The sequence below is a fragment of the Sinohyriopsis cumingii genome, chromosome 5 (assembly GCF_028554795.1).
Source record: "Sinohyriopsis cumingii isolate HCF-2022 chromosome 5, ASM2855479v2, whole genome shotgun sequence".
Lineage (NCBI taxonomy): Eukaryota > Metazoa > Mollusca > Bivalvia > Unionida > Unionidae > Sinohyriopsis > Sinohyriopsis cumingii.
Window position 1 is genome coordinate 49,802,581 of NC_142965.1, and position 26,946 is coordinate 49,829,526.

Consider the following 26,946-nt stretch of genomic DNA (forward strand, 5'->3'; position numbering starts at 1 on the left):
TGACTTATAAGTTTTGTCATGAAAAAAACTTGTATGTTATAAACTTTTATTTTGCAAATCAATATATACCAATTATGTTGATGACTACATGGGGGCTGTCTTTGTAAAGGGCATTCAGGAAGTCTTTTGCACATTAGGCGAATTGTCATCAGTTATGAACTGTGGCATTTCCAGAGAAAATGTCAGCATGTGTTTAGTGGTAGAGGAAGTCAGCATATTGATTGGGGACCCATTTTGCATTTCAAAACATAATTTTTGACCATACTTGTACAGTATGCCAGTATGTTGTTGGTTGGTACAAGAGCAGTTTCTGTTTCATGCAAGCATTTAATGAAACACCTGCCAAATATCTATTACTCTTTCTAGGATTCAATATTTATGGGATCAACAATTTGTTCTCTGCTCTTCCTGCATTGTTTAAAATGTATCTATAAATCTGTTAGCGTCTATATTTCCCATTTTTCTTCATTCATCACATTGCATGACCACTGCATCTCAGTAAGGGGCCCCATGTGGCCAAGTGGTCTAAAGCACTCACCGTTCTGGATCTCTGTCATCTCACCTCTGTCTGCGTGGGTTCGAGTCCAAGGCTCGGCTAGCGTGGGTACGTGGGAAAGCCTGCCAGTAGCTTCTCATGGGTCAGTGATTCTTCCCTGGGTTTTCCAGGGTTCTTCCTCCACCAGTTATACTGACTGCCATGTACAGCCTATCTTGTGCTGAAAAATGGCGTTAAACCCTAGAACAACAACAACAACAACAGCATCTCAGTACATATATACAAATGTATCAAGTAGGACCAATACTGCTGTACATTGCCAATGAATTTGCAGTATTTCTATAAATAGTAGAAATAAATTTTCATACTTCAGTCATCATTTTTGTTTCATTTCAGTTTGTTGTCTCTTTCAATCTTTTAAAAAAATCCAGAAAGAAGTCATCGGAGAAAATGTTTGAAATGCACCTTATATCCCACCTGTTAGGTAGCAATGCCCCAAAATGACATACATAAAGCCTTAAGTATTGCATGGGATGGCACCAAATACAGAGACATAATTACTTGTCAGGTACTGGGAGAAATTCTTAAAGAGTGATGGAAAATGAATAGATAACCTTGGCATTTGTTGGGAATGTGATGCATTGATAAAGATAATAAATCAAGCCAATTCCGCTGACATCATCCCATTCTTAGCTTCCCCTGTGGCTTGGAGTTCCCTACATGTATGGACATTTCCCAGTCATTTCACATTAAAAAAGATTTAAAAGAAATCAAAGTTTTATGGAACTTTTGCCTGTCTGTTCACTTCTTATTTTATTGAGCACTTTCTGCAGAATTTTTGCATTATATTACTGTACATATTGCAATATTCTGTCCATTATTGCAGTGTATTGCAATGTGAAAATTCTGATAATATCCAACCCTGGTAATGTTGACTGACTCCCTGATTTCACAATAAAATTTTTAGCTAAAATAGTTTGTTTTACATGTATGTATTAAATAAAAATTTGTTATTAACCTAAAGAAAGTGTTGAAAAATGCCTGTATGTATAGTCAGTCATTATCTTCATGTGGTAATTACCATATATACTCACTTGTAGGACTATTCCAACTGCAGACTGCAGAGACCAAGATCTCCTGTTGCATAAGGCAATGGCAGATCAGGTCTCTGCAGTTTGTTAGGAGAAATCAATAAAATAAAAATCATAAACCCTGATCTGCAGCCACATTATGCTACAGCAGATCAGGATCTTTGTTGTTTTGAATTTGATTTGATTATATAGTAACACTTGCAAGTAGAGTAAACAGAATCAGTTAAAATGAGCATAAAATGTTTTTAGCTGCAGAAAATAAGTTGATTTAGGTTGGCTCAAAAATTTTCTGTCATAAAGGTTGTCATTTTTTTAAAAAAGGGAAATCAAACAGATATTTGTGTAGAACACTTAAACATTATGAGTGATAATTCTTGTTTCTACAAGGAACTGTAGACTTCAACACTACAGATTGCAGTTATAGCATGCATATAATCAATCTGCATTTCAGTTACCCTAATGAAAATTATAACATCCAGTGAAGAGATATTGAATTGTTATGCATTGGCCAGTATGGGATGAGGGCCATTGTTTAATTGAACATACATTTATCTTTGCATATAGCTTCTTTCCTGTCAGATAAGACAACCAATATATCAGTACCAATTTATCAGCATTTCTAGCATGTCTTGTTCTGTCCCATTGTGTTGAAAGCCAATACAGGAACAATCCAAATCACAATATTGACTCCAGAGTGATCGTGTCTCTTCACCATTCCCATTGAATTTGCATTGCTTGTGGAAATTTATCAGAAGCCTAAGTTTTATAACAACATATATTTCATCTGATTGGTTGAGTGTAAGATGTCGTGCCACTGAATATTACATAAAACAACCATCAGCATTAAATTATCTTCATATTTGGAAGAAGAATTTTTCTCTGATTCAAAGCTTGTGCAGATGAATAACAACACATCAATATCATTAGTGTGTCATGAACCTCCAAGCAGTCAGGTTGACCCATGTATTGCCTAATCTTGAACTAAATAAACCCGTTTCATTGATCTTGATGTGGCTTTGAATAAATAGCCATAATTTGATACATCATGAGGATGCTGTTAGATTTTCCATACAAGATGGAAGAAGGACATGATGGGGACTTGGAAGTAATATTCCCTTACAGAATCAACCTCTTGTAAGTGTTTTTTCCTTGTCATGATTCATTGCTATTTTTACAGTTTGATCATACAATGGCTTTCTCATTATCTTTGGCCAATTCTCCATAATGAAAGGATAGGAAGAAGATAATGGCAGTGATTGCTGCATTACTGGATAACATGACCACAGATTGCACCAATATCTTGCTAAGTAGAATATTGTTAGGAAGTTCATCTTGCTTAGTGACCATAATTTACATAGGTGAAAGAGAACAACTCAACATTTATAGGACAGCGCAGAGTGTAGTGGAGTTTGTATTTTCTAGCAACAGTAGCATTCCTAACATTTCTCTTGTAGCATACATGTATAATGTGAAAAGCCAGTTTTGTAAGACCACCTGACATGACAAACTACTGTTGTGTAAGACCACCGGACATGAAAAACCAGTTTTTATGCATGGACCAACATTGTTATTTAAAGTGATGAACTATAATATTTTTATTGATAATAACACCATACACAACCTACGATACAATATACACATGTTAGTGTATAATGAAACAAACAATTAATAATTATTCATGGCTGTTTAAAAATTACATGTAGCTTTTAATAGGTAAGTAATCAGTTTGTATCAGTTCTCCACCATTTGTAATCAATATATATGTCAAAATGGCAAAATTGTTGATCATTGATGAATCATTTCTCCCCTAATATTAATTAAAGGCCACCTGTCTTACAAGACATTAGTACAGTATTACAGGACATTGGTACTGTATGTGCCTTACAATGTGTCTTGAAAGACATTGGTAGCAAGACATTAGTTGTACCATATGTATCTTGGAAGACATTTGTACCATTTATGACATACAAGACATTGGTACCATATGGGTCTTACAATACATCTGTACCATATGTGACTTATGAGACATTGGTACTGTATATGCCATACAATACATTTGTACTTTGTGTCTTACAAGACATTGTTTGTACCATGTGTATCTTGCCAGACATTGGGACTATAATTGTCTCACAACACATTTGTACTATATATGTCTAACAAGACATTGGTGCCCTATGGGTCTTAAAATACGTTTGTAATATGTGTCTTACAAGACATTGGTTTTGTATGTGTCATACAAGACATGTACCATGTATCTTACAAGACATTGGTACCATATGTGTCATACAAGACATTGGTACCTTATGTGTCATATAAGACATTGGTTGTACCCAGGGATCGTCCTGGGCTTCGCCAATGTCGCAAATTGCGATTTTTTTTCCTTATTGGCGACAAAAATATCCCATCTGGCGATTTGTACCATATATATCTTGCAAGACATTGGTAGTACCATACATGTCTTACAAGACATTGGTACTCTGTGTCTTACAAGGCATTGGTATTCTGTGTTTTACAAGACATTGGTAATATATGTATCTACAAGAAATTGGTAGTACCATACATGTCTTATAAGACATTGGTAATATATGTGTCTTACAAGACATTGGTACTATATGTGTCTTACAAGTGTTATGTATATTTGCTTTAATTATATCTGATTTAATATATATTTATTTCAATTTAATTGTGTCAGTTTATAAAAAAAAAATTATTTTTCATTACATGATATTGTAATGTAAATTTATTCACTAGAGATATTTTTATCAGAAAATAATTTGACCTTGACTGTCAGTTTATAAACACCAGGTGTTGATCTAAATCCTGACCTTTGTTCAAAATTTGTAGCAACCATCATAAACATGTTCTGTTTTATTTTAAAATGATTGGTTGTTGTCAAGGTCATGATGGGATTATGAGTTTAAGATTTAAACAATTTTTTAATTTTTTATTTCTTAGAGTAAAATGATTGGTTTTCGTCAGGGTCACACTGGGTAAACATGATCTGTAACAAGTACTTGCTTTCTATAACCTTCGAGAAGATGATCACGTGACCCCTTGTTTACATTTTTGGAAACGATATAATCTCTGTTTTGGAGAATTAATCTCATTAGAAGCTGGGCTGTTAAACTGTTAGTTGTATGTTGTGCGTTTTGGAGTTATTTCATATTACTTGGTTTGGAGTTATTTCAAGTTATTTGGATGCAAAGGGATTAATTCTGTTTTATTTTTCTGGAAAGTATGTGTACTCATGTAAATATTGTGGAACAAGCACAGTTTTTTTTATAAAGATTTATTCAACTATCAGAAACCGGATTGATAATTCTTGTTTTTACAAGGAACTGTTGACTTCAACACTACAGATTGCAGCATACATCATCATCTTCCATCTTGGATTCTTCCTTGGGATTCAAATGTGGAATCAGTAGAACATTTTGTTATTAGGACTACTAAAATTTTGTTCTTGGATTATTCATGGATTATTTTTGGATATGATTCTATAAAACCGTAGTTCGTATTTTTTTCTATTTTACAGAATTTTTCCAGGAAAATAAATTATTGTATTTTTTCAAAGCTTGTTGTTTTGACTTTTTCTTGTGTTAATGTTTATTTGAGCCTAAACACGTGACATAAGACAAGACACTGGTAGTACCATACATGATTTACAAGACATTGGTAGTACCATACATGTCATAAAAGACATTGGTATTATATGCGTCTAACAAGTCATTGGTAGTACCATACATGATTTACAAGACATTGGTAGTACCATACATGTCATAAAAGACATTGGTATTATATGCGTCTAACAAGTCATTGGTAGTACCATACATGATTTACAAGACATTGGTAGTACCATACATGTCATAAAAGACATGGGTATTATATGTGTCTAACAAGACATTGGTGGTACCATACATGTCATAAAAGACATTGGTATTATATGTGTCTAACAAGACATTGGTAGTACCATATGTGTCATAAAAGACATTGGTATTATATGTGTCTAACAAGACATTGGTAGTACCATATGTGTCATAAAAGACATTGGTATTACATGTGTCTAACAAGTCATTGGTAGGTACCATACATGTCATAAAAGACATTGGTATTATATGTGTCTAACAAGACATTGGTAGTACCATATGTGTCATAAAAGACATTGGTATTATATGTGTCTAACAAGACATTGGTAGTACCATATGTGTCATAAAAGACATTGGCATTATATGTGTCTAACAAGACATTGGTAGTACCATACATGTCATAAAAGACATTGGTATTATATGTCTAACAAGTCATTGGTAGTACCATACATGATTTACAAGACATTGGTAGTACCATACATGTCATAAAAGACATTGGTATTATATGTGTCTAACAAGACATTGGTAGTACCATATGTGTCATAAAAGACATTGGCATTATATGTGTCTAACAAGACATTGGTAGTACCATACATGCCATAAAAGACACTGGTATTATATGTGTCTAACAAGACATTGGTAGTACCATACATGATTTACAAGACATTGGTAGTACCATACATGTCATAAAAGACATTGGTATTATATGTGTCTAACAAGACATTGGTAGTACCATATGTGTCATAAAAGACATTGGCATTATATGTGTCTAACAAGACATTGGTAGTACCATACATGCCATAAAAGACACTGGTATTATATGTGTCTAACAAGACATTGGTAGTACCATACATGTCATAAAAGACATTGGTATTACATGTGTCTAACAAGTCTTTGGTAGGTACCGTACATGTCATAAAAGACATTGGTATTATATGTGTCTAACAAGTCATTGGTAGTACCATACATGTCATAAAAGACATTAGTATTATATGTGTCTAACAAGACATTGGTAGTACCATATGTGTCATTAAAGACATTGGTATTATATGTTTCTAACAAGACATTGGTAGTACCATATGTGTCATAAAAGACATTGGCATTATATGTGTCAAACAAGACTTTGGTAGTACCATATGTGTCTTACAAAATAGGTTTCTCGGTTCAAATTTCCAAGCTAGAAATAGTTTAAAGATGAAGTCACTTGAATCAGAAATGAGACATTAAACTTCCATGAAACATGTGATGAAATGTTAAAAGTGATTGTCCGGTTGTACAGGTAATAAAAAACTTTACAGTAATTTGTTTAGTTGATGTTTTACAGCACAGCAACACATGTAGGTTATTTTGTTCTGAGACAATTAGAGTTAAGTGCCTTGTCCATGAACACACTTCAGTAGCTAGTCCGACCAGATCTGATGATAGGATTGAGTTATCTTTGTAGCCACCATGGCACATGCCTCAGTTAGTTACCTCTCAGGACATGCAGGGGAGTACACTGGGCCTAGCCTAATCCCTGGGCCTGTAGGGGGGCTTGCCCTGAATATTCTTTCACTCAGCCAACTTGTAGGACATGCAGAAGAGTGTTGCATAGGGTCTATTCTATATCCCTGAGCCTGCAAGGGGTTTGCCTTGAATATTCATTCACTCAGCCAACTCTTAGGATATGCATGAGAGTGCATTGGGTCTATTTTGTATCCCTGAGCAAGTATGGACCTAACCTGAATATAGCTTTACCCAGCCAACTCTAGCTCAGTTTGCTTTTATAGAAATATTAATGTTGACAATGTCAGGAACCTAAAATCAGTATTGCAAGATTGTTTTTTTTCTTTCTTCTCTTGCCCTTCTGGCAACATTTATAGGTACTTTCAAATTGAGAACTGTTTGCTTTCCCTCGAATAAGCTTTGTCTGGTATTGAAATGTGAGAGCCTAGCGCTTGCATGACCTTGATCAATATTAAATGGAAAACAAACTTATGGTGTAAAGTATGGACATTCAGTGAAGAAAGTTGTTAATCTTCTTGACAGAACATTCCTTTTAAATATGATAAAGAATATTTCTAAATTGTTTAGTTGTTTGTTTTGGTGGATGAAGGTTGCTTTGTGAAGTTGATCTTAATTGATAAAAGTTGAATAATACCTGAATAGGTTCTGTAGGTATTCAGGTGCAGCTCCATGTAGACATTTGTGTTGAAGAACTGCCATGTGAAAATCAATCTTTTCATACACAGCAAGCCATTTTATTTCTGTAAACAATGCTCTTTTTTTAAACAAAGAATCAATATGTGGATCTTAATAACATGTTGCCCTCTTCTGAACTTTCTAAGGTTTATAAATCCCATCAAGAGAAAGATCTGGCAAAGTTCCCCATGGATCAAACACTTTCGAGTTGGTAGAATAATGCACAGTAACATAAAATAGGAGTTTCTGTTGATAAAGATTTTTTGATTCTGCTGATTAGTGCTATTTTGGATGACAGTGCTTTATAGATATTGTCAGTATGACTATCCTGTTGAAACTTATTAGCAACAGATACACTAAAAAGCTTTTCTTATTTGACACACTCTGCTGATGATTATTTATTATAAATATTTGGCTGTCAAATTTATACAGTTTCTGTTATGTCCCACTATCATACATTCGGTTTATCTCCATTTATTACCATGTTTTTTTGTGTTGTGCCCAACTTTGAACTGGAATAAGTCAGAGTCTTCCGGTAATCTGGACTGGATATAGCCTCAGCACCATCTACTTGCTTGTAAGTTGGTTTGAAATGCAGAATTGCACAGACACAGATCTGCCATCACATACATGTAATAAACTGTCAGATCTGGGTTTACACAGTTATTTGGGACTAATCAGTGGAACAAACAACATTGCTGATAGGCTAGGACATTATACACTGGTAGATCTGGGTCTGTGTTGTTTGCAGATAGACCTGATTTATACATGAGTATACAGTATACAAAGTTGCATCATCTGCAACAAAATCTATGAAAGAAAGAGGAGAGGGCCTAAAATGTCTCAAGAGACCCCTAAAAAAATAGTACAAATTTTTGAGTGAATATTTTTAATGGTTACTTGATGAGACCGTGCAAAAATTATGCAGATTTATGAAGTGATTTAGCAGCTGGTTGATTGCAATTCTTTTACCCTTTTTGATCAATCTTGGTAGATAGGCTATATCATAAATATCTTGGTTGAGTATGATTATGAGCTTCATAGCAGTGATGTGATCATGCTTTTGATTTGCTGAGCTTGTCAGCACTTGAGCAATTATATTTTGTATAAGAATTTGATCCAATTTGTTTAAACTGCCTTATGTAACAGGATGAATCTTTGATTAATTGTTTATTAAATGTGGTTGTAAGTTCTTTGAACAAATCTTTGAATGCACTTTTCTGTACCTTTAGGTGGGGCTCTGAGTGACCGAGTGGTCTAAAGCGCTCTCTGTCACGGATCACTGCCATCTCACCGCTGTGTATTTTTGAGTCTTGGATTCAGTTAATGTGGGTATGTGAGAAAGCTTGCCAGTAGCTTCTCGTAGGTCGATGGTTCTTTTCGGGGGGTTTTCCCAGGTTTTTCCTCCACCATTAATACTGGCCGCCATGTATAGCCTATCATGTGCTGAAAAATGGTATTAGACTCTATAACAACAACAACAACAAAACATACCTTAGGTACCCGACTTACGTAAATCTGCCTCCCTATGCTCCCCCCCCCCCACTGTTTGACTCCTTTGTTCTTCGTATATTTCAAATTCAGTATAATTAAATTGACCCACAGCCAGATTAGCAATGCTACAATTCAAACTCAGCTGTTAGAATGTTTGTTAACAACAACTTACCAGGGCTTAGCAAGTCTCCCCACAGCAGTCATTCAGGCAGTATAGCAGTAATCAGATGTATATGTGTGTGTGTGGTTTGGATTTTTAACGTATCTTGAACAATTGTTCAGTCATATTGCTACGATGTTTGCAATGTGACAGTTTATAGTGATGTCTAGCACTGGGGCATCATGTCGCAGACATGTAGCATGATGTCCCACCCAGTCACATTATCCTAACACCATGCCAACCAGTACTAACACTAACCTCTTAATGCTGGGCGCCAGGTGAGGTAGCTGATAGTACCAGTTTTGTAAGTCTTTGGTATGAGTCGGCCAGTGACCGAACCTATGATCTCCCGCATCCAAGGCAGACGCTCTAACCACTAGACCACTGGAGCGGTCAGTTATCAGATGTGCAATATTTAGCAAATATTTATTGTACATTTCCTTTCCTGACCGTGTATTTTAACCTCAGTTGTTACATGTTTCTGCATTTTTTAATCTTTTAAATTTAATTGTTGACAATCATTTTATTTGTTGTTTTTTATTTTTTGCAGCATGCTTTAATGCTAATGGGTCATGGTACATTTATATTAGATTAAGCTCATGTAAATAGTTTTTGTATAATTTTTTTAAAGTCGTAATGCAGACAGCATAAAAGATTTGAATTTTCTGCAGTATTACAGTGTATAGCTATCACATGAATTATTTCATCAGCTTCTGTTCTTTCCCTATTTATGATTCAGGCCTTTTTATGTATTAATGTAGATTCCATGTGCCTGATTCTGTTTTCTAGTTTTGCTACTCGTGACTTATTTTCAAAAGGTTTAAAGCACTTATTGATTCATATTCTTTTTCCTTGCTTCTCCATGACACGGTTTATTAGTGTGAAGTTTTGTAGCTGTGCATCTTGTGATGTATGGGATTAAAACCTTGGTTGTAATGAACACTAACATTATTTTCTTTCACATTGTTACTGTTGTCGTTATAGTCATCAACTTTTTGCATCAGATATTGCAGTTATTACATAAAAAGATGTCATGAACTGGTGCTAGAATAAACACACATTGAATGAGTTGGATTTTTAATAAAAGCTTGTAGTTATAATTTAATCATGCTTTAAACTGGCTAAGCTTGTTTTCATTTGTAGGGACAGAATTTCAGTTGGATTGTACTTAGCTTGATAAATAAGCTTGTAATATACAGTATCATCATCTCAGAAATGTTCTATAACAAGTGAGATATTGATGAGCATCTTCGATAGCCTAGGTTCCTTTATGTTAACCATATCTACACCTTCTGGATCAATCAGATTTGGACATAGAACACAATTAATTTTACTATATGTTCTCTACATTTGTTTCTCAATACTGACCTTTCCACTGTGTGACAATCAATACAAATCATATGTTAATCTAAAATATCTTCAACGATGACTTCACGGTGAAGTTCTTGTCAAAGGTTGACCTGAATTTTTTTGAGAGGCTGGACTGTCAGCAGAGCAGCATGTAAACAGAACACAGATTTCACTTCTGGATCATCACCAAGGCCTTATTACTCAATGTGCACCATCGCTGAAATACGGAATACCACACCCTGAACTCATATTCTGAAGAATAAACAATTACCTTTAAATCCCTACCAAAAATGTATTTATATAACTCTTCTTTCACCACCAAAATGAGAGAGGAGACAATGTTCTAAATATAGACTAAAACTACATTCATGGGTACTGAACTGGAAGTACTAATTGTGACCTGATTCCTGACAGGCCTCATTTTTATGCCAGTTTTAGTCAAACTTTTATATTTGCATGCCACACCTGTTTCAAGTTTATATGTGAAGTCTTTTTGAATTTCCTTGCAAACAAAACATGTGACATCTATCAGAAAGTATGTAGTGCTGGTGTTCCACAGGGTGCACATTTTGGTCCAAGTGCTCTTGAGAAACCAAAACTAAATTTGCTATATCTTCCTTAATTGTAGGAATTTTTCAGTGTATTAAAATCCTAATTATAATACAAGATAAGTCCTGTCTGAAAATGTGTTTCAAATTTAAAAATGTTGATAATTAAATTTTAATGGCAATTTAAATAAACATTTAAATTTTAAAAACTAAATTTTATTGCAAAATTACATTTTCATACAAGTTTTAAAACTCAGTTTGACAAATTTTAGACAGCAAAGTTGACTAATGAATGGTATTTAAAACAATTGGTAGTTTGGGTCTGTACAACTGATAACATTTTTCCAGGGGTAGTGAAGTAACATAGCTCATAGTGATTTTGGCAGCAAACAGCAATATGTCTGTCCAGATGCATATAGGTGTACACACTAAAGAAACAATGACAGGTGCTATCTTCCACATTTATTGTGTCAGGTACTGAGGCAGTTGTTTGTATAACTAATAGCGCACTCATATTTAAAGTTCTGATGGGACCACTACCATGTTTTATAGCAAAAATGCATTCCCTTTCAATACAAAAGGTGACAATGGGATTGGAAAATAGTTTCTAAGGAGGCTCTACCTTACTGAAAAATGGTGCTAATCTGTCTCATGAAGACCTAAGCCATGTCTTTGAGGTGCTATTATCATTGTGGTGATATGAACTAATCTTGGTCTTGTATGGCAGTACACTGCACATGCTCTTATGAAACCTTGCTATCACCACCGGACTACTGGAGAGCTTCCAAGTTGATCCAACTCTAACACTTTTGTTCCACATACCAGGCTAGACATGAAAAGATACAATGTCTTTCACTTTATTCTAGAAAACAGTAAGATGTAGATCAATGAAGTTAAACTATGTTAGATATGGTGATTTCAGAATAATATTAAGGTTGCAAGCATGGGAAAAATGATTAAACTTGACAGTGACACTCAGAAATGTGAAGCAATGGCCTTGCATTAAAGTGATAAATTCATCCTAAACATATATGAGGTTTCTAGAAGCACATTTAGCCATTTACAAGTTAAATAACTAATCAGGTAGACTATGTATCATAAAGTTTAAGGCAATGTTGTGGCGGTGAGGTTTGATCATTGGTGCAAACATTAGTACATACTAGTATACAGGAAAGTCAAGTGACAATGTACTAAATTAAAATATATTACTATAAGCAATCTTGTTCATGAGGTAAATAACAATTTTGGAAATTGCAAGTGATCACAGCCAAATGTGGCCACACAGATATAGGTACCAATAAACCCTATATCGTCAACTAAATGTGAAAATCTGTTCCCAGAACTTGTAAACAAGGATGGAAATTTGCATATGTTGGACATACATAATGTTCTTGTTAAGATCAAATGTGCAAACATAATTCAATTGATCTGTTTGAACATTTGTAGTGTATTTTTAAGAGTGTTGGTTACCAATTATTAAGCTCATTGATTCAGTGGAATCATATATCAGCTGATGCTACAATACCGCACTCTGTCAAAGTACTAAATTGAAATATGTTACCGTACATAGGCATATTCATGATGAAGATAACATTTTAGGGTATTTTCAGTGCACACAGCCAGAAATGTGCCTTACAGATTCATTATAGGTACAATGTCAGCCTATGTGATGTATGAATGTGAACTTTTGATCCCAAACATTCTAAAATATATGGATATTTGTTCATGTGGGATATGTAACAATGTTAAGATCAGTGATACAAAGTTAAATTCAAATAATCTGTCTGAATATTTCTTATCTAATCTTTAGAGTGTCAGTTGACAAATATTATTAGTAATTAATAATGCATAAAGCAAGATGGATGATTAGAATTCCCATAACATCATATAGGCCACAATGCCGCACTTCACCAATCAGTATCTTAACCAAACTGAACAATAAAATGGAATGCATTTTGTGTTCATCTTACATCATTTTGCTGTTTTCTTACATCCAGGGGTAAAAAACTCTACCTGGGGAAAGTGTATTTTATCCCATTGACCTGTATTTCATTCTCAGACAGTTTAAAATGATTTAGTAGAGAACTTGAGTAGGTTATAGTATAAAGTTTTCATCTCTGTCCTCTCACTAAATAATTATAACTATGTGTATAAACAATTACTGAAGGCTATACAAGCAGATATGTGTTACTCAGGAAGTGACCCCATCATAAACACATAAATTAACTGCTTGGACCCCTAATAGATAGTTTGAATGGCCAATACAAAATAGAATTTTGTCTTCATGTATTTTAATGAAGGTCTTATTTTGACTTACAAAGATATTTTCTCTGACAAAATGTGACAGATATCTAACATTAGAGCTTGTATATGATGTAGGAATGTATACATGCTGATATCATTTAATATGATTCTAAAAAATATTATATACATGTATGTGCATTTTGGGGGGGATTTTTTTGTGTGTGTAAATTTCATTTAAATTTTTAAAAAAAAATTAATTTTTTTATTTTTAATTTCATTCTTCTTTTTTCAAAGTCATTATACGTAACATATTCAAATTTCATGTGTCTATCATTAATAGTAAAGATTTTATACCAATTTAAACTTTACTCCAGTACTGCACTGACAGGGCATAGAACACAGTTAATTTTACTATATGTTCTCTACATTTGTTTCTCAATACTGACCTTTCCACTGTGTGACAATCAATACAAATCATATGTTAATCTAAAATACCTTCAAAGATGACTTCACGGTGAAGTTCTTGTCAATGGTTGACCTGCATTTTTTAAGAGGCTGGACTGTCAACAGAGCAGCATGTAAACAGAACACAGATTTCACTTCTGGATCATCACCAAGGCCTTATTACTCAATGTGCACCGTCACCGAAATTCGGAACACCACACCCTGAACTCATATTCTGAAGAATAAACAATTACCTTTAAATCCCTACCAAAAATGTATTAATATAACTCTTCTATCTCCACCATAATGAGAGAGGAGACAATGTTATAAATATAGACTAAAACTACATTTGTGGGTACTGAAGTACTAATTGTGACCTGATTCCATGTGTTAGTGCGTTGTCCTAGCAACATATATTGGATGACATGAATTGTCTCCCTTAGTATGTAATGCCAACTAACTAGTACCATGTAATAGCAGTACATTGTAGATGGACTGAAAACAGTGGAGGGAATTGACTTCAAAAGGATAATTTGTAACTTTAACATCGAAAGTATGATTATGTACAAGAGAGAATCCATTGCCAGTGTGTCTGACGTAAAGGATGTATTTGTACAAACATGGACTGGCAGTATAAAATTGCTTATTTATGAGTCCATTCCAGTTGTGTGCTCCCCTTGTCTCAATCATGCAGGAACAGTTCAGATTTGAACAACTTGATTTTGATTGGATGTGGTGGACTTCTGTCGCATACGGTGAAATTCACAGACCTGAAGCATTGAAATATCTGTTTGATCTAAGGTGTAGATAAAGTTAACATAATGGAAGCTTGGCTTGCGGAGATGACTGATGATCTTTTATTTGATGGTTGAACACTTTTCCTCTCCTGATCTAAAATCTGTTCTCATTCTTTTTCAGTAAAATTGGATTACATGTAAATCATCAAAACCTTGGATGAGTTCAGATACGAGTCAAGAGACTATTCATATTAACTGTGCCTTTATCTTTGAAAATTTTCGTTATCAGAATATAGTAAAATAAGTAAAATTGACATGGTGTAAAGTTTGGGAGACTGTTAATGTATATTATTGTTAATACATGTTATTGTTAATACATGCATAGATTTGTATGATCATAATTCCACATACACTATAAACCAGCTTAGTGATGTCATCAACTGTCAGTATGTAAGCAGGGTGACTGATATTTAGCCCGCTTGGTCCTTATGTTTTACATACTACAACTTTAACAACTACTGTTAGAGGATAGATTATCTAGTAAATTGATTCTTCTCCCATGAGACCTCATTTGATGAGAATTGATAGAGAAAAATGTATAAATATTTTCAACATGGTAAAAATCAGTACAATGGTATATTAATTGCATCCCAATAAACTGTGGCCTTATTAATCTAGGTAGCCAATTGATTAATGTCTTCTTAAAGAAGTTAGATTTTCTTTTGTACTTACGGACTGACCATTTAATATTCTAGGGGTGGTGGTGGTTTATTAAACCATGTTCTTTGTTTTTCTTTTACTTCGAGATAAATTTTATCACGTAATGTAATAGCTGTAATAGTTTCTTTTTCTATGAATTAAAGCACAAATATTGAGTAATGAGTACTCTGCAAGAATACAGGATAACTATAATATAAGAACTTTATGCCTAAGTGCTCTGCAAGAGTACTGGATAACAATATTATTACTTTATGCATGAGTGCTCTGCAAGAGTACTGGATAACAATAATATGACTATGCCTGAGTGCTCTGCAAGATTACTGGATAACAATATGACTATGTCTGAGTGCTCTGCAAGAGTACTGGATAACAATAAATATGACTTTATGTCTAAGTGCTCTGCAAGAGTACTTGGTAACAATAATATCAGGACTTTATGCCTGAAGAGTTGCATTATCTGTAAGCAAGCCAGAGTCTCAGAACTAGTGCTCAGATGAAGGTCACTTATTATGTTAAAAAGAGAAATGGGGACCCAGAAAGGAAGATATATTTGGAATCTTAACAAGTACATTTCTAAAAAAAATGAAGAAGTAATGCTTGGCACAGAACTATTTACAGTATCTTGATTCAATATGATGTTAACACTGTATAATAAACATAGCTTTTCCATTTAGAGGTCTTGACACTTTTCTCCAAAGAGTCCATGGTCATTGTCACTCCTTTTTTTTTGGTGATTTTGTTTTTGTGTGCCAATAATTTAAGATAATAAATAGTTTCATGCATAGTGTTTAGGTGGTTCTTTGTATGTGATATTCATATACAAAATGATAAAGAATTGTTTGCATTGATGAAGCGTGAAACATTTTAAGATTCAGTTATATGTATGGTGATTTATAACAAGGACTCTGTAACAGTCTTGCATTTTCTTTTCTCCCAGTTGTTGACTATTATTAGCCAGGAGTAACCTTGCTTCCTTTTTTAGTTCAATGCAATTATGCAAGTTGTAAAAAAAAAGCAATGTAGCACTGTTACATGTCATTATTGTTTTGCTTAGGTTGTGATATTGAATCACATGTGAGATTTGGCACAAGAGTGAAAATACATATACATATCATATATACTCGCTTATAAGTCAAGTCAAACTGCAAACAACAAAGATTCTGATCTGCCATAGCATAATGTGCCTGCAGATCAGGGACTATGTTGTTTGTTCTACTAATTACTCCAGATAACTGCTCAGATCCAGATCTGCACATCATGATATGGCAGATCTGGGTCTGTGCAGTTTGCATTAGACTTGACCGATAAAGTAGTATATATGGTATAAGAACATTTTTCCATTGTAATGGAAGCATAATATGTTGGTATACAAGGGTTAATGATTTGCCTTGCAAATTCATGACATGAGGTCTTACTAGTATTGGCACTAATGTGTTGTGGAATATTGATCCTTCCTGTCTTGCTGGGTAACCTTATATATACTCGTTTATAAGTCCATTTCAACTGCAAACAGCATAGACCCAGATTTACCATTGCATGATGCACTAGCAGATCTGGGACTATGTAGTTTGTTAGGAGTAATCAGAAGTCATTTTAAAAATCTTAGTTATTGCTACTCCTCTTGAAAGTCATATCAACATGGGGTTTTCACTTGAAGACTTCTTATGATGTTTGGTTGGCTTTTAATGAAAATGGTGATGATTTGCTGTCCAGTATTTCCACTATAGTGGCCAGTTTGAAAAGGTTGTTATGCCTGCTCTTCCTGAATGGATAGTCAGTCATATCAGCATTGGATTTTTACTGAAGATTTATTGATTTATACAATTTCCAATTGCAACAACATGAAAGCTTTGCCGATTTATGTCCAATTAGCAACCACAGCAGCCATCATGAAAATCTTGATATCATTGCTTCCTATATACATGTTTACCAAAAGACTTAGTATGATATTTAGTTGATTGTAAATAAATATGGTGCCACTTGCACATTCAGTATGGCATCCACAGTGGCCATATTGAAAATCCATTAACACTATTCTTTCAACATGTGGTTGTCATTAAAAGACTTCTTACAGTACTGGGGGGCCCCAAGTGGCCGAGTGGTCTAAAGTGCTCTCCATTACGGATCACTGCCATCTTACCTCTGATCTGTCTGTGTGGGTTCGAGTCTCAGATTCGGCTATTGTGGGTATGTGAGAAAGCTTGCCAGTAGCTTCTCGTGGGTCTGTTGTTCTTTCTGGGGTTTTCCTGGGTTCTTCCTCCACCATTAATACTGGCCGCCATGTATAGCCTATCATGTGCTGAAAAATGGCATTAAACCCCACAACAACAACTCTGATCTTTGCTTTTATGTCTTTGGTGCAGAATCCGAAGATTTAGTATAACTTGTGGAAGAAAAATATCTAGCGGTTTCTTTCCTTTCATTGATGGAAAACATGGGCAATGATAATTGTTAGGTTCCATGTTAGGAGACGTAATAATTTTGTGGTTCCTGCGACCTTGAAAATTCCTTCAATTTGAAGGCTGCACTGAATCTTTTCTTGAATTTTGAACAAGTTGGTTGTAATTTTGAAAAGTCCTTAAATTTGTTGGAAAATATTGAATTTTTCTCAACCATAAGCATATCAAACATTAATGTATTTACTATAATATCAAACGTTATAGTATATCACACATTACTGTAGTTATGGTAGCATATCAAACATTACTGTAGTTACTATAGCATATCAAACATTGTATTTACTAAAGTGTATCAAATATTACTGTAGAGTAATTAAAGCATATCAAACATGACTAGTTACTATAGTACATCTAACATTACTGTCAGACATTACTGTAGTTACTTTAGCATATAAAAAATTACTGTCATTACTATAGAATGTCAAACTTTATTATAGTTATTATAGCATGTCAAACATTACTGTATTTACTGTAGCATATCAGATATTACTGTTGTTACTATAGCATATCAAAACATTACTGTAGTTACAATAGCATATCAAACATTACTGTAGTTACTGTTTCAAACATTACTGTTATCAGATATTACTGTAGTTACTATAGCATATCAGACATTACTACAGTTACATTAGCATTTCAGACATTACTGTTGTTACTATAGTACTATAGCATATCAAACATTACTGTAGTTACAGTAGCATATCAAACATTACTGTAGTTACAATAGCATATCAAACATTACTGTAGTTACAGTAGCATATCAAACATTACTGTAGTTACAATAGCATATCAAACATTACTGTAGTTACAATAGCATATCAAACATTACTTTAGTTACAATAGCATATCAGACATTACTATAGTTACTATAGCATATCAGACATTACTTTAGTTACTGTAGCATATCAGACATTACTGTAGTTACTATAGCATATCAGACATTACTATAGTTACTATAGCATATCAAACATTACTGTAGTTACAATAGCATATCAGATATTACTATAGTTACTATAGCATATCAGACATTACTATAGTTACTATAGCATATCAAACATTACTGTAGTTACTATAGCATATCAGATATTACTATAGTTACTATAGCATATCAGACATTACTATAGTTACTATAGCATATCAAACATTACTGTAGTTACTATAGCATATCAGACATTACTATAGTTACTATAGCATATCAGACATTACTATAGTTACAATAGCATATCAAACATTGCTATAGTTACAATAGCATATCAGACATTACTATAGTTACTATAGCATATCAGACATTACTATAGTTACTATAGCATATCAGACATTACTGTAGTTACTATAGCATATCAGACATTACTATAGTTACTATAACATATCAGACATTACTATAGTTACAATAGCATGTCAAACATTACTATAGTTACAATAGCATATCAGACATTACTGTAGTTACTAAAGTGTTCCAGACATAGCATGTTAAGACCTGGGAATCAATATAATAAATTTGTCAGAAATTAGAGGGTGGGATTATTATTTGTTGGCTAATGAATGATTCGTAAATAGTTCTGCAAAAATTGTATAAAGAAAATGAAGAGGTGATTTGTCATTAGATAACTATGGTACAATTATATAACAAGAAGAAAACAAAGTTTCCAAGTTGTCAATAGTTTTGTATAAATCTCTTTAAAAAATCTCATTCTTTTACCAAGTTAATACATTATATGGAAATGTTCTACTGCAGATACAGTTATCAGCCATGTCATGTTCAAGTATAAGTGGAAAAATAGTTTCATTTCGGTAGTGGAAATACTATAGTTGTACAAACTTCCCTCCTGTTAAAAAATACTTGGATAATTTCATGCTTTGCATATTTTGTTGTTGTTCATAAACCTGTTTTTCAGAAAAAAATCGAACTTCATAGAACTCTTATTTTTTAAATAAATGATTCTAAAGGCATGAAAGTAAAATATTTTCTTCAGTTTAAATATTTTATAAGGGACCAAACTCTTGTCAGACTTAGTGTCATCTGTATATTAACTAGTCAGGTTGCCTTTCTTAGTTAAGACCTGCTGCATTGGTATCACTCTCCATCATGGAATACACAAAGTAAAAGTGAGTCAAGTTGTTTTGAAGATTCGAGGACTTGAAGATACAAACTTGTTTTTTTGCTTACTCACTGGTATATATTCATAATAAATATTTATTTTTAAATTTGAAAGGTCTTTTGATATCACAATTTATTAGTTTAAACTGGAAACTTAATTTTGTGCATCATAATAAATAGATTTAATATGAAGTCCTAAATTTAAAGTTTTAGAAACTGAACTTAATTATAGTTTTTCAAAGTATAAGACCAAACCCAGGTTTTGGTGGTGCTGCATTTGTCTAAGAAAGAATACTATCCTAAACATGTTTGACATCTATCTGATATGAAGCCATGGTGCGGTAGACCTTACCTAATCTGGTTTGAAGATTTACTCAGCTTGGCTTGCTTTAAGAATATGCAACCAGTGTTAAACATATGACTTGTGCTGCTAATTTTGTTCCTTGCTTTGTATTCTCAAAACTTTTTGAGCGCAAAACTTCGACTCAAACCCTCAGATATGATACTATAGTGCACCAACATTATGAAAATTGAGCAGTATATTAGAGGGATCTAAGTTAAGACAAATCTGGAAGAGCTTTGTTGTGGTTAAGGTTAAAGACTGGCAGTTTTGGAATTTTAAACTTGACCTTGAGTTTCTTGCTTCAAACGTTTTCAGAATACAGGATACAAGTTTTACCTATTCAGTATGTCTGGAAACAACTTTAATCAGTTTAATGTAATGATCTACAGTGATGAATGGTTAATTATGCACTAGCACGAAATTTGCAAAGTCTCTGTAAGTTACACTTTATCCACTTTGATCCAGTCTCAGAAAGGGCCCTCAGGTGTGTGTGTTTGTTACAGAAGAATCATTGTGCTGTTGCGATGGTATCTGCATGTGCCTGGTGATATAGTGTCATCATCCATATGGTGTTTTAGAAATCCACTTTGTATGAAACACGTAATGCAAAAGTAAGGACCAGCTGGTTTGCTATTAGCCTGCACACACATAAACTTGGATTTCCAAGCATTGCTAAACTGCCTGTATAATTTCGTAATAGGTGTTTTCTGAACATTGGAAGAAAGTGTTTGTTTTGATATTTTTACATGAATTGACAAAAAATGATAATAGCTGCCCTCATTATTTCTTTTAAAACAACCAAAATATTTGCTCAAGTGTTTCTGCCAAAATAATTTTTTGGTCAGTCTCTCCTTTTCATCTTACCTCCAGCAAAGTTAGGATGATTTTTGATAAAGGCTAAAATGCCATCATCTACCATCTTTATTAGTGGTAACACTTCAGAAATATTGTGGCTTTGACTTGAAACACTAAAATCAAAACAATAAGTTACATCTTGTTGAGTACACATATTTGCTGTTGTTTAAGAGTCTTAATCCAAATACACCACATGCATTGGTACACCAGTCATTGCACTGGTGGAACAGTTCCAGTTTCCACTCGACTGCTAGACTGGCTGGTTTCTGTAATGTGTTGATAGAACACCTACAGGTACCATTTTTTTTTCTGATTTTTTTCTGATTTTTTAAAATAAATATTTTAATTTTCAAAAGTGGTGGATTTCAGTTATAAAACAGTATGTGCAGTAGACAGCCTTTAAAATGGTATATTTGTCCTTCCGATGCTCGAATCACATGTATGCAAAGTTTTATAATGTTATGTTTTATCTTTATCATTAAAAGTTAGTTATTACACACATGTTTAAGTGTAAGTAGCCTGTTCATAGAAGATATTCTCATTTAAAAACTTCTACCCATAATAATTTAAAGTCTACCTTTATTAAAATGCCAGCTGGGCAATTCCTTTGGATATCCTGGAGAAACCATGTGCCCATATATAATTTTTGGAGGGAATATTATATTATCAAGGGGTACAGTTGGCAGCTCAAATTTAGTCTTTAAATAAAATTAAGCGCATTTGAGTTCCCCAGAAAATTACATTTAAAAGGTGTTTTGGTTCGGTTGATCAGTCACTTTTCATCAGTTGTTTACAGGCCATGCTGTTTATTTAGTTTGTTGTCAATCTAAACTTTTTAATCAGTTAAATGTTTACTGAACTTCATTGTGTAAACCAATCTTTGCTGACATTCTGCAATTTTCTTATTACTTTATCACATTAACCCCTTTTTGTCATTTTTGCCTGAAAATCGAGTAGGAAACACATTTTGAAAGCTATTTCTGAACAGACTCGAAAACACCAAATCCCCAGTCATCTTTCAATAACATACTGCCAAGTTGTGTTAGAAACATCGTTTTTCGTTGGCTATTTGACTCGCGCATGAGCAGAAGGGTAAAAGTTGGAGTTCTTTTATTTATTTTTTTTAATTATTTTTTTTGCTAAACGTAGCCATTATTTTTGTATGGAGACCACTATTTATTCCAAATGCCCATCTTATCCTACTTTGTGCAAAGGCTCATCTGTCTGTTTGCAGCTCATACTGGTTTGCCTTAGATCTGAGACCAAAAAGTCTAAAATCTGGACACAAAATCGGAATTGAATAATATGCTGGCAGATATGAGTCTTTTTAGTTTGTTAGGAGTAATCAGTAGAACAAACATCGTTGACCCTGATCTGCAGGTGCATTGTGCAATGCAGACGAGGATCTTGGTTGTTTGCAGTTTGACTCATCTTATACACAAGTACACTTGGTAACTGTTTTGAACCAGAAATGATAGGAGTGTTAGGATTTTACAGTGCATACATGGGTATGTGATACTGTTTTTTTCAGGTGTTACATTGTTCAAAAGATTTTGTGATTTCCAAAATCCAATACCATTGTTACAACAGTGTCTGTAGCAAGCCCCTATGTACCTTATTTGTAACTCTTGTTATGTCCACCTTCACAATTTCCTAAGTACAAACATTTTATACTCTCACCTCTGTCTGCGTGGGTTCGAGTCCAAGGCTCGGCTAGCATGGATATGTGGGAAAGCCTGCGAGTAGCTTCTCGTGGGTCGGTGGTTCTTCCCTGGGTTTTCCAAGGTTCTTCCTCCACCAGTTATACTGGCCGCCATGTATAGCCTATCATGTGCTAAAAAATGGCGTTAAACCCTAGAACAACAACAACAACAACAAACATTTTATACCTGGATCTGCCATTGCCTAAAATGTTGGCAGAGTTGGGTCTTCTTTTTTTTTTTGTTTTTTGTTTTTAGTGGCAGTTTCAGGGCTTCATGCCAAGAAAATGGAAATTACAGGAAGTGCCTTTCCAAAGGACACATCAGGGCTTCAGCTGACTTAAATTACCTGTCTGATGCAAGCAACTGAGCTACATGCAATGCACCAGGTCTCCCATAGATTTTGGTAGGAACACTTTTTGTTCTGTAATTGATTTCAGGTTTATATATATAGACCTTGATCTTTTATTACTTCATGCTACAGCATATCTGATTCTGATCTCAGAGTTGGTTTATGTTACATGCAGGCAAATATGCCCGTTCATGCACTTTTTAACATGGTCACTTAACTTACACATCACATCTGATCCAGCTTTCAAATTCATTTTAAAATGTCTAAGCCAGTCATGTTCCCAACCTTTTTTGCCATGACCCTGAAAAATATTTTTTTGTGAGCCTCATGACCCCATTTCCCTAATTTGAATAGTTCTGCTACCCTCAGACCTGGTGACCCTCCAGAATGTCCTCGTGATCCAGATCTATGTCCTGACCTGGGTGGTCAGGAACCACTGGTCTAAGCTCATTAATGATACTTGCGCTCAAATTTCAAAAATTGTTTTTTTGTGAATTTTATGTTGTGGTAAGCAAAACACAGCACTTACTTTTCCAGTGCCAGTGTTGCAGTTTCAGCAGTTTGTTAAAGTTTGGGATTGGATTAAGTTTCTCAACAGACCACTCCGGTGGCCTAGTGGTTAGAGTGTTCACCTTGGATGCGGGAGGTCGTGGGTTTGATCCCTGGCTGAGTCATACCAAAGACTTATAAAAATGGTACTACCAGCTGCCTTGCTTGGTGCTCAGCATTAAGAGGTTAGTGTTAGGACTGGTCGGCCTTGTGTCAGGATAATGTGACTGGGTGGGACATAATGCTACATGTCTGCGGCATGATGCCTTGGTGCTAGGCATCACTATAAACTGCCACACTGCAGATATCATAGCAATATGACTGAATTTTTTTTTAAGCTACGTTAAAAATTCAGATTCAAGTTTCTCAACAGTGGTTTGTTTATAGGTTCAGTATGGAGACCCAGACTTTGTTGTTTATAACATTGTTAATAATAAAAATACATAATTGTCATACTTTCAGGGCTAATGATATTAGTGGTGGTTCACTAACCCAAGGCTAGTAAATTTCCTCTCTGACTAGTAGTTCTTATAATTTCAATAGTCTGATGGCTACACATTTGCAATATATGTCTGACATTGTTTGATAACAAGGACTAGTGAAGATTCAGCAAGACTAGTACTTTTCACAATCTGCACATTTTTGTGATTAAAAGAAATTTATTTTAAATTCTTGGCCTGTAATTTAAGGGTTAGATTAATATTGTTTGCTCATTTTACATTCAGAGTTACACATATGTCCATTGACCCTAAGTATGGTTGTTAACTTTTATATCATGAGCCATGTTCAGATTTTTGTGCTGAAACTGTTTCATACATATGGAGCTAGGTTGGCAGTCCAGGCATGTAGATCATTGTGGACAGGAGATATAACGTCTTCAGTCTCTAAAAAGCAATGTGGTTTTTTGAATTCTCTTATGGAATGAAATTATGCTAAAGCATTCTAAGTTGATAAATGTGACAGAAGATTGGTGAAAATTTGCTGGTTTTTAATTGTCATCTAAAGTCATCAGCTTTTCACAATCCCAATATCTGATGTATCACTTTGGTATCCTCCTCATTAATCATGAAAGCACTAAAAACATGTACATTTACCAATTCCTTACCTGTTTCAGTCCTGTTGTCCTTGAAATAGTTCTGTCACTAATTCATCTAGCCTGTACTGCAGAATCCAGACCAAAATGTTAATCACCTTCACATCTGGATAAGACAGTTTCAACTGTGGTTTATTTTTGCTTCATGTTCATGGTGAATTTATGGAAGCTGGGCAGGATTGTATCAGCATTTGTGCATCTGTTATAATTTGTTTTGTTTAGTGTGTTGTGTATTGGGATAGATGAGCCATTATTTTAGATTGATGTTTATCCCCTTGCCAGGAGGCATGAATGTAAACATTGTGATTGGGCCCTGACAAGAAGAGTAAACTATCTAATTAGATTATCTTTCATCAGGTACTGATTAATCATGTGACACATGGTGCTATCAGTTTGCAACAACTCCCATTTTAGTACCATTCTTGAAACCCATATGTTCATGGAATATTACTCGTTTTAGTTGGTTTGACTTTGAAAAGAACTTTTTTATTCAATCATGTATCATGATAATGCCTGTTCTTTAAAGTACGGTACACATATACATGTAATGTCTGTTGTTTTTTTGTTTTTTTTTGTAAAGTAGAACAGTGCTGGGAAGATTTTGTAATATATCTATCCACAAGTTTGTCATCACTTATTAGGCATGTTCATTCTTCATTAAACTTAAATTGGGAATCTGTTGTAGATTTATAGAAGTACCAACAGCTTTGATTTATTTATTAGGACACCCCCCACCCCACCCTGTTCTTGGGCTGAAATAGAAAGGTGCTGAATTTTAATCTTGCCTGCTTTAAAAAAAAAAAAAAAAATCTGGGACCATTCTACTCTTATTCATGTGTTCAATTATGTATCCCGCTAATATAGTATCATAGAGTAACAATGTATGGAAAGTGCCATTACAGATCCAAACCTAACAATGAGTGTATCGTTTGTTACCAGATGATCAGCATTTTCAAGACATGGGAATCAGCAAAAGTTACTACCATTCATAAGTCAGGAAGCAAAGATTATTGTCCTATAGTTTTCTTGCCAACTCTATCCAGACTTAAGAAAAGAACATGTTCATGACAATCTTGTCAGTCTATGATGTAATTCAGCAAAACCAATCAGGGTTCAGATAAAGTCAGTCCAGTGATTAGCAATGATCTCCATGGTGATAAATGGATTACTGCCCGCAGTAAGGAAAATTAGTTGGATAAGTAGCAGTTGATCTTAGACAAGCTTTTGATCTTTTTGATCATGATATTCATATTAGTAAAGTTAAGATATATCAGTGTCATGATTCCTCATTTGTTGGATTTATATTCTGTCTGACCAATAAAGCACTGTGTGTGAAAATAAATGTCCGTTTTTTCCCAGAAAAAGGAATCAGTGACATATACAGTTTGTGTCACCACAGGGATCAAACCATGGTCCACTTCTTTTTCATATTTTCATAACTGATCAGATTTTGAAAATAGAAATCTGCATGTCATCTTTTGACCTACATGCATGTGCAAATGATTCCGCTGTATCAGATTTGAAACTGTTATGATCAAACCTCATGGCTTTTACAACCTTGAAAAGTAATTGAGATGAAAGGGGGTTGCTTTGAAAAGTCCTTGAATTTTGAAGCTATATGTTTTATCCTTGAAAAGTACTTGAATTGGTAGAAAAACTTGAAATTTTCCCAAAATTCCTTAAATTCTTTTGAGGAAATACAAAAACATTTAACTTGATAAAATTTATAAATTTTTAAGTTGGAATTTTTGTTCTTGAAGAAATTAAAATATAGGAAATAAATAAATAAAATGGGTTAAAATTGGCAGGATCAAGTGGTGCATGATTGTCAGACATCCAAAACACAAAGCATGGTGGTAAATACTGGTAAAACTAAAATATTACTTTCCTCAACATGGCACAAAAGAACAAATCTTGATAGTCATGAACTATTGTCTGACATGGAAGGATACAATTTGCAAATGGTCTGTCATGATAGACTAACTTGGTGTTTTGGTAGATAATAACCTATTGTGGACTGAACATATCAAACATGTCATTAAAAAAAGGTAATTCAAGTTTATGGCTTCTCAGTAGGATAAGACATTTTCTCCCTGAAAGGCACAGAAAACTATTTTATAACAGTTACATACAACCCTGTTTAGACTACTGTAATACAGTATGGGGTAA

The 26,946-nt window shown here is 34.1% G+C and overlaps 1 protein-coding gene and 1 long non-coding RNA gene across 11 annotated transcripts in view; one reads left to right on the forward strand and one right to left on the reverse strand.

Moving 5' to 3' along the window:
- LOC149799133 (peripheral plasma membrane protein CASK-like) overlaps nt 1-26,946 on the forward strand; it is a 397,425-nt gene that overhangs the window by 26,366 nt on the left and 344,113 nt on the right. The gene's annotated exons all lie outside the window — the stretch shown is intronic.
- LOC149799134 (uncharacterized) lies at nt 11,529-24,919 on the reverse strand. Its single transcript, XR_016420873.1, has 3 exons — nt 24,790-24,919; nt 13,923-14,106; nt 11,529-12,009 (listed from the first exon to the last, which is right to left on the reverse strand). It is a non-coding gene; the product is annotated as an uncharacterized LOC149799134 (long non-coding RNA).